General features: G+C 36.9%; 1 protein-coding gene across 1 annotated transcript in view; it reads right to left on the bottom strand.

Moving 5' to 3' along the window:
- Window positions 1–588: 588 nt before the first annotated feature.
- The window catches only part of LOC124172627, a 31,947-nt gene continuing 22,723 nt past the window's right edge, over window positions 589–9,812 (bottom strand). The window contains exons 6-7 of the mRNA XM_046552075.1: window positions 8,366–8,518; window positions 589–1,624 (exon numbers count right to left, since the gene is read on the bottom strand). The gene's annotated coding sequence lies outside the window, so the exon portion shown is untranslated. The remainder of the gene's footprint in view (window positions 1,625–8,365; window positions 8,519–9,812) is intronic.

Genomic DNA, 9,812 nt, shown 5'->3' with positions numbered 1-9,812 from the left:
GATGCTTCAAGAAGATCATTGCAAGCCTGGTCATTCACTCCCAATAATAAGCCTGATGGAGTCACAATGAGGCTAACACGTTCAAATGAGTACTACCATTCGAACATTTGTGAGTACACACCCTTTTAGTCGCCTTTTACGACAAGCAGGGATACTGTGGGAGAATTCTACAACCCCCTACCCACAGGGGAACCTGATACCAACACCTACCCCACAGAATGGTCACTCTTCCCCATTTCTTATTGGGCTATCCAAGAGCATCTTTAATTAACGAAACAAGGCATTACTTATAATTAAGTAATTCTGAGAAAGTGAAGCGATTCTAAGAAAAATGGTTCTCTCATCACAAACTTGCAAAAGCCAAGATTAATATGCAGTTAAAACTAACACATTACAAATCTAATCCACCAATTGAAATTACTATAATACCACTCAAAAGCTTTAACCTATCAATTGTGAGAATAAAATCTAAGATAAACGCAATAAAAATCCTAGGAATGAAGCAAGCATTGGTAGAGGTCAAAATTATTTTCAGCACCATGTCCCAGACCAATAGTACACAAAGAGATAATTACCAACGAGGGTAACTGCAGCCTCATTTTTCTTTATTTGAAATTACCACACTGTACAGGACAAATGAATGCTTCTCTGGGTTATCTCAGTATTGCACAACAAAACGAACTTCACACAGCAGGAGTGATAAAAATCTTCAAATACAAATACCATAAATATTGCTACAGTAAATTTCACATCCAAAAAAATATGAAGAAATAAAAATAAACATTGTAGGATACATTCACAATAGATCACACATAATATATAGGTTATCTTTATTACAACTAATTTCATTCACATCAGTCCTGAGGAAAGACAAATATTGAGGGAAGCAAAGTTAGGGGTTTACATAAACAATTCTTTCCTTTACTTGAAAAAACATACATATCAACAACTTTCTTGCAAAATGCAAACTTTAACCGTCCTCATGTACAACAGGGTTTTGAAATACAGAAATTTAGAAAAAGTAAATACTGAAGATTCAATGAAGTAGTTAACTGTAACACTAAGCCATCCATATCGTAACTTCACTTATCTAATGTACTTCACTTACCTCAGGTACCCGACACAAGTGAAGTTTCGCTATGGATGACTCCAGTTCTCCAGTTTTAAGTCCACAGGGAGGGATTTCCATAACTAAGTGGATTTGATAAGAAAGGATTCATAGCATTTGGTAGTGAAGAACATTCCATGTTTAGATTTAAAAATAGTACCTTAAATTGCATTTTATTGCTTTGCTATACGGGATTTACTTTCCTTCTTTGGTAATATAAATTTAATTTTCAGCCCTTTAATTGAGTGAATACAAATAAGATTTGATGATGTCCTTTTGTTGCAATCTTTCACTGCTTTGAATGCTAATTTTATTGAAGAAATATAATAAAATGCTAAGGCGTCATAATAAAGACAAATTCTTCGTTACTTTTTATTTGCTATTTGTGATTGTTTTTCCAAGCTCACTATTATAAATGTTATTTTTCACGTGGAGCTCTGACGGCTTACGCACCCAGAGCAAGAAAAATTTAATCTTTTCATCAAATAGCATTCCAGGGATTAGGACCAACTGCACCTGAAAATAAAAAAATAAGGAGCATAGTTGAGAATTTATCCTGCAAAATGACCTGTTTACTCGGCAAAGAGTACAGTTACCTACAACGTGGCCCCCATTGGAAATGTTTTCAGGTGATTATTTTTCATTTATCCTGCACCCTGAATGTTGGGGATGTCTGAACAAGGGGTTAAGCAAGTAAAATTGAGGATGCAAAATTTTTAAAATGTTGAACATCAGAATGACTGGGGAAAGCTGCATACCTAAAATGACTGCCAGCAGTCAATTGACCATTCACCCTTTTCTTGCACTCTATCTTTTGTTTTCCCTCCATATTTTTACCTAACGACAGTACAAGAGTTCTGATTATATTTTACAGTTAGATGTACTGTTAGGAAAAAATTGGACTTTGTAAAAAAAATTAATTACACCTAAATAACTTTTTTTGCAAAATAAAAAGTCTCACTAGCATAGTTAAAAAACAATACATCCTGTGTATTTTGAAACAAAAGTAGCATTTCTAAGCAAGTTATTTACTGTATTTTTTTGGTTAAAAACACGTGAGAGAAAAAAAGAATCAAAAAAGACAGCATTAAAGTAAAGCACAACAACTTTGGTCTCGAGGTATGCATTTCTTTACTCTCTTAGCACCTTTGGAAATTTTGCGTTCACACATGTACGTGGGAGAAACACAACAGTGTTAAAATGAAATAATTTACCTGGAAAATCGAAAATTATTTTTGCATATGTAAATAAAAAAATGTGGGATTTTTCTGGATCAGAAACTGTGGTGCAAAGGTGATGCAACATGCTGATGCTTCTGGAGACGCGAGAAAACAATAAGAAAAACTGAAATACCATATTAGGGCGTAAGAGGTGCACATGTGTTAGAGATGCACCCCTATTTTGAGCATAGGAGCTAAAGAAAAAAATTTTGTGGCATTTTTTTTATCCTATCGTGCAGCCTTGCAGACGTATGGCTGGACTTTCGACAACTATAAAATTTTCCTCTTTCAACACTAAATATTTAATAGCTATAAAAGATTTATTTGAAAGAATTTAATTATATTTAATTTAATTTCCTCTTTCAACAATCGGGGTTATCTCAGTGCCGTAGGATAATAACGTCATATATTTAACGGAACCACACTTACATTCGGCCCTCCATCAGCCAATACCTCTGCCTTTTTTCCCTTTCCAAGACACCACAGACCATAAATCACTTGCCTCAAAGGAAAATATCAAGTTACACACGAACAATGGAAACGTGTTTCATCCCTACCCCATCTCACCAACTGACCTTTTTCTTGTCTACCAGCTTCAATAGAAGGGATTACACTACTAAATGTGATGCTTGATTTATAAAGCAATGGGTGTAAGAAAGCCTCTCACCAAATTTTACCATTGAGCGCTGAATAATTTCGCCCCTGGAAGAGTTCAAAGTTTCAACTTGAATTCCGCGCCAAAAACGTATTTCTCGGGCGACGCCATGTTGATGACGTGTGAACCTCATGATATCTGCATTGCTTGCATAAGGAGTGCATTATCGTAGGCGTTATTTCGTGTATAAATAAATAGTAGATGAAACGGAGAATTTTAAATGAGTGGTAGGAAACCTTACGTGTACTGTTGTGTCCCTAATGCGAATCTACCTCTCGTTAAACACAAGGAAAGTATGTTTTTGTTGTGCCAAACGACCCAGACCGAGGAAGGCGGTGGTACGACGCTGCACGGAGACAGCATATTCCCTCAGAGATGGGCTGTTATAGAATTTGTGAGGGCCATTTTAATGTAAGTCTCTTCTGCTTCTAAATGGGATTTAGTTTCCATTACTCCTTTTGTTTTCTTTTGCCACACATAGCTAAAGTTCGTATGTGCTTAAGTACATACGCGCTCAACGGGAAATTTTACTTTTTTATTGCAAATATATCATTATTTTTCAATTTATGTTGAATTTAATGATTATTTCGTGTGCATCTACCACATATTTTCCCCGGTTTTCACTCTTTGTTTATATCTTGCGCATTAAAAGCCAACTACTGTAACGGAAAGGGTCTTCAACGCTCACCTGGTGATGTGTCAAATAGTACAAAGTAATACATCATAATCACAAATTTGTACTCCAGGAAATACTACAATATCGTATTACTAACTAAAAACAGAAATAAGCACATTTGAGTCACGGTGCCGCCAGGTTTATAAATAGATGAACAAATAGTAAATAATAACTTTTTTTCTTTTTTAACTTTTCTAATCTTACGGCAAAAAAGAGAAACCAAAGGCGAATGCGTACTGAATAAATACTAGCAAATAGTTTGAACTATCATCAATCGAAAAATAGTAAGTGTCAAATTATACAATGTAATGTGTGACTCCTCTCACTAGACTTCAAACTGTACGTTAATGCCGACGTCATGATTTTATCCACCATTTTTTTTTCTTAATTAAAAAAATTTGCATTAGCTTCAATGAAAGCGTACTAGCAATGACAGCGAAATTACGAATACAAAAAAAACCTGTAAATAAGAAAGAAAACGAGATAAAAGGCTGAAAAAATTATGAAAGACAGTCCCGATCCCTCAACCTTTACTAGCACAGTTCATATCGATGGCCACTTGGCCGCCTAGGTAGCATAAAATTACTCAAAAAGTAAGTATTATAAAAAGTAAGGATGGAAACCGGTTCAAGTATGCAGTAAATGCCTACGAAATAATCATTACAGCCTACATAAATAGAAGAGGAATGATAAATTTGCAGTATAAAATAATTTATCCCTTTGAGTGCACATATATATTCACTCACAAGCGGAATGTTAGTGGAGCACAGCAGAAAACTACGAAAGTAGTATAGGATACTAAATTTTCTTTAGAAGCATAAGTGGTGCCACAAACTTTGTCCTAAAACTTTTGAAAGTGACTGTACGTGTAGCTCAGATGTAAATATAAGGGAACTAACGGCTATTTTCACCTAAAAATATTTTTTATAGAACGAAACTGACTTGAAGAATTATCAGGAGCACAGTTGACCAAAGCGAGGCCTCTGCTTTAAAAATACTGTTCCAACGAAATTTGAATGCTAATCCTAAAAGAAACTAGGAGAACCCCGAACTTCCTCACTTCACAGAAGAAGAAAACAGCTCTAACTATAGCACATTTTTTAAATTTATTTCATAATTTACATGCTGAAACTAAAATCCATAAATAAGTAAAGGATTTTACGATGGTAGTCCACAAATTAAAGCATCCTCTATAATTGTCGAGATTACTGTGTCTATCAAAACTTTACATATTTAATCTTAAGAATTTTCATTTCAATGAAATGATTCGTTTTAAGACAAAAAAATTTTTCATCGAGCCTCAGTTGATAATGTCAGTACATTTAGATAATCAGCCAGAACAAAATTAACGTTTTTTTCACCATGATGACAAACTTTTGGCCACTATTTCCACGAACCCAATCTGTTTACGGCTTCTTCAAGCGTTACTCCCGCGGCCTTCATGAGGTTCACACGTCACACGGCGTCAGCCAATAGAAATACGTTTCACGTCGTGGGCGTGGCCAAAGCTCCTAGCGGACTTGTAAAGCTACTTATCTCGGTTAAAAATCGAATTTGAGCTCTGAAATTTGGCGTGTGTGTTTTTCATTCACATCTTTTTGATTTAAAATAACGAAATCCAATTTCTAATTTTGAGTGTTCCCTCCTATTCTCCCAGTTTCTGGAGGCCAAATGCTAGGTGAGTCACCTACTGAGCTTGAAGATATCTCAATAGCTTTTGGAAATTGTATAGCATGCACAAGGTTCAAAAAATAATGAGTCCTAATGCGACGCATATCTGACAGCATTTAAGTTTTTAAATGTAGCATGAGAGCATTCAAACAAGACGAGACAGACTGGAAACTTCAGGTAACACAATCTGCGTGTATCACATTGCTGTGTCTCTGCCCCTTCACTTTGAAGGCAAATACATCACATGCAAGATTGGACGTGATCTTCCCTTGCTTCTTTGCTCGTAGCTTGAAAGAAAGGGGGAGTGCACTCCTCCCCCTCGACCTCTCCTTCAGCGCTCTTCACTTGTAAGCGTTTCCGATTTCTTACATCCGCCATTTAGTCCAACAAAGTACACACTTGTTCGAATTTTTTAAACCGCAGGTTTTGACACCGATAAAATTTTCAGTTGCAATAATCCTCATAATAGTGTCCGAGAAGATGATTTTTGAAAAATCAGGTCTTTATCGTAATGGAAATTGCTCGGCAAGACAGATGTTGACTGTTAACCAGGTATTGTCCTTCAAAACTACGTCCACTCTTGACAGTAAATTCAGCGGGCAAAAATCCTCCAGAGCAAAAAACCCCGTGCAATCTTTTCCATGTTCACCTCCAAGGTACCAACAAGATGGCACAATGCTTACGAGTAAGAAAGGAGCATTTTTAAAATACGTCACTATGGGAGAAACTCCCCTGCCTGCCACATGTTTTTGACCTAAGATTTCAGATGACTGACTCATACTGAAAACCAAGGCCACTCAGATCCCCTTGGACTTGTAACCTGTGAAGGGGAGGGGGAAGAGATGAAGTTTGTGTAAGAAACGCACCCACATTTTCAGCTGCAATTTCTGGGAAAAAATGTGCACCTCTTACACATGCTTACACTGTAATTATAGTTTCAAATCTTGAAATCCAACTCTAAAATGTGGTGCGTACACTTCACAAAAATTTCATTTCATAAGACAATATGGATTTTAAAAAGACATAAACATGGAAAGGACGATGGCCAGATTACGCTTAAAAAACACACAGCATAGGAGAGGAGCCCAGGACAAACATTTGACTATGAAAACAAAGCTTTAAGATGTGAAGGAGTCAAGCTACCTAATAAGCCAAGTAACCAGCAGTGGAAGAAATATTAAAGAAATCAAATATCCCAGGCAAGGTGGGCTTTCTATGTAAACAAAATTTACTTCCGAGCCGACAATACCAGTACAGAAATAAGGAAGCAATCGTTAGATGATACATATGGAGCATGTTTATTTATAGCAGGAAGGCATGGACAGCAATGGAATGTCAAGATTGGAAACATTTGAAATGGAAGTCTCCTGAAAAATTAAGACGTCAAAATACAGTGGAATCTCATTAAAGCGAGTACGGGCTATTGCGAGACCCTCGCCATTATTAGAGATAGCCGAGGCACCGTCGATTAACCCTATAATAAGCATGTTAAAAAAATTTGTTTTTACGAGGCCCTTTTGGCGTTGGCACTCACCATAGCGAGAGTTTCCATCACCGGAAAACCTTCACCAAGAGTCGCTAATCTCTGTTATTTCTTGCGATCTGTTGGAAATAAAGTTGACTTGGAGTGCTCAATCTCAAATTCATGTAGTAAACTGTCGTTCGATAAATAAGTAATTCATCAGGGTGAAAATATTGCGGCATTGACATTCGCGAATGCATGATCTTCTTTTGTTCCTCGGTCGGCAGAAAGCAGTCGGCAGCATACCCACACGTCCGTGAGTTGCGTGAGTAAAAAGCATCTGAAACACCAAGCACGTCTAAGCAAGAAAATAAAAATAATAGAGTAATATGAGAGTGGCGTAATTAATTTACATTCCTGTTCGCTCACCACACTTAAGAAAAACAAAAGCGCCCAAGGAATGCAGACCATGAAGTGTTAGAAGGAGCTTTGTTCGGGTGGTTTTGCCTACTTCAATCTGCGGGAACTTTTGAGAAAGGGGCTATGCCCAAGCCTAAAGCAGAGTATTTCGGGGATAGATTTCAGACCTACTCACCCCCTCACACCAACAAAAACTGATTTTCTGTGAGTGTGGCATGTAACAAAAATAGTTATTTTACCTCCAACTGTATCTACAAAATATAACAGGTGTTATAATATGAATAGAGCACAAGTAATGTACTCTCAAGATCAACTATTTCTATTCACATCAAAGATACATCCGGCTAATTACCAATGTTTGGAGGAAAATTCAGCAACAACCTTATTCAATTTTGAGGCATGAGATGGATCATCAATCATGTTAATTTTATCTCTCTCAAATTATTCACAAATTCTTGATGATTACTTTCGTCAGCTTGTTCTGACCACAAATCTAAACCATGTTGCGGGCTCAGAAACTTCAGTTTCTTGAGATGCATCAAAATAACATGCAACTCAAGGTAATGGTGACCGCCGTACTCATTACACCTTTTCTCAAATTCTCAAGCAATCTCCCAATCACAATCTGCCTTTTCAACACAAAAGCATGTTAAGAAAATCTTGCTCGTTGCTTTAAAAGCTGAAATGAATAGGATGATTGGGAAAAGTCCAAGGTTCCCGTAAATATCAATATCAATATCATCTAACCTGTCCGCTTCTTTCAACAACATTCTACTAGCCTTCCCTTCACAGAATCTCATGTTGAAGACATAAGGGAATGCACCAGAACAAACCAGGTTGGGATATTTTAGAGAGAATAAATCATTCATACATCCTAGTCCAGATGGTGAGATTGCCGAAAGAAATGGTCAACATTTCAAAGACAGAGGATATATTGATGTTGTAGTACACGACTGAAATTCATGCCTTAAAGAGAAAGATCAAGAGAAGCGCCAATCATCTTCAATTCAATGATATTAAGCTTGCCTATTTTTTGCTGGTTTGCCATTAAGGTATGACATTGTTTGATTTCTTGAACACGAAGATGACATAACGACCGAAAAATGTGAAGAAACAACTTTAACGGGAAGACACATTTCGAGAGGCCAAGTACCTTATTCTCCACCGTCAGCAAGCCACAGAGGTATGACCTTTGCAAGGAGAGGATGGAGTTCCAGGAAATCATCAGAGGCACCTAAGGTTCAGCATCTGCTGACAACCCAGAGCTCGGGAGGAGACTTCAGAACATGCCACCACCACCAGGAACCTGGGCACATAACAAAACCAGATGGTTTAATTGTGCAGTAATTGGACATTGGGCAAACTACTGTTAAGTTCAAGGATGTTCAAGTAAATCAAAATAAATTCAAGCCAGCAAAAATTGGGAATTCTCAAGGGATAAAAATACAGGGCCTGAGCAAGTGCAATGGGGATATGGTTAGCATCAACACAACTGGTACAAATCATCAGTAAATTGTCTCAACGGCATCTAGACATCACATATCAAATATGACATTTACCAAGTCATAGTTAATTGCTATAGGCTTAAAAACAAGCTTGCTTAACCCCTTCACTGACGGATATTTCTCAACAAATATCACAAAAAATGTCATTATTTTATTAGGTTTTTTAATTATTTACAGGTAGATATTAAATAAAAAACAATCATTTAAGTGTTTTATGAAGTCATTTATTTTAAAAGTTACTCTTATTATATCACTTTTTAAAAAATTTCATGTACTTCTGCATAAAAATCAAGTAAAATATTTCACAATAAATAAAGTCACAAAAATTACTCACTAAAAAAACAGATGATGGAGTTAGAAAAATATTAATATAAACTCCAAATTTGAAACGGTAAAATATTATATAAACTAAAAGTCTATTTTTGTGTGGTACACTTTGAAGCAAGGGGCAACGCAAAGGCCCACATTACAGTCAGAGCAAAAAGTAGCGACTCTCCCTCCTCACCATTTTTCCATGCGCATCTCGCTTTCAGGAGCACACAGCACACTTCCGAGTTGGGTTTGACTTGTTTTCCGTGGGTGGGATTATGTATGGGAAATGCCTCTCGGTAATTCGGAGGCTTTTGCAGGTGGCCTACCTGCCTTAGGGGAGGGAACACTTGGGAAGTACAGTTCAATCATTCTTTCTATTAGGTCCAGCCTGTATTGCAAATGAGTTTTATCACCACCTGTTTTTCGATATAAAACATAAGAATTCCATAAGCAAATTTCCATCAAATGAAAAAATAATTTTTTATCATATTTTTTCCCTCTTTTTCTTGGGATAGGATAGTCAGCCAAATGCTGATCTACCCTGTCAACACCCCCCATTGTCTCATTGTAATCAATGACTACCTTTGGTTTCATAACCAATGTCCCCCTTTTCTGCACCTCTCTCATTTCCCTGTTGTGCACCGTAGAGAGTAACGTTACTTCCTTCTTGTCTTTCCATCGAAGAACCAAAATTTTTCCTTTTGGGAAAGCTGCCACATCACCTTTCTTCATTTTTTTCTTCTTCAGCCCCTCTGGAATCCCCTTTCGTGTTCCGCGCGCAGT

Source organism: Ischnura elegans, chromosome 1 (assembly GCF_921293095.1).
Source record: "Ischnura elegans chromosome 1, ioIscEleg1.1, whole genome shotgun sequence".
Classification (NCBI taxonomy): Eukaryota; Metazoa; Arthropoda; class Insecta; order Odonata; family Coenagrionidae; genus Ischnura; species Ischnura elegans.
This window is presented reverse-complemented; position numbering and strand designations above follow the sequence as displayed.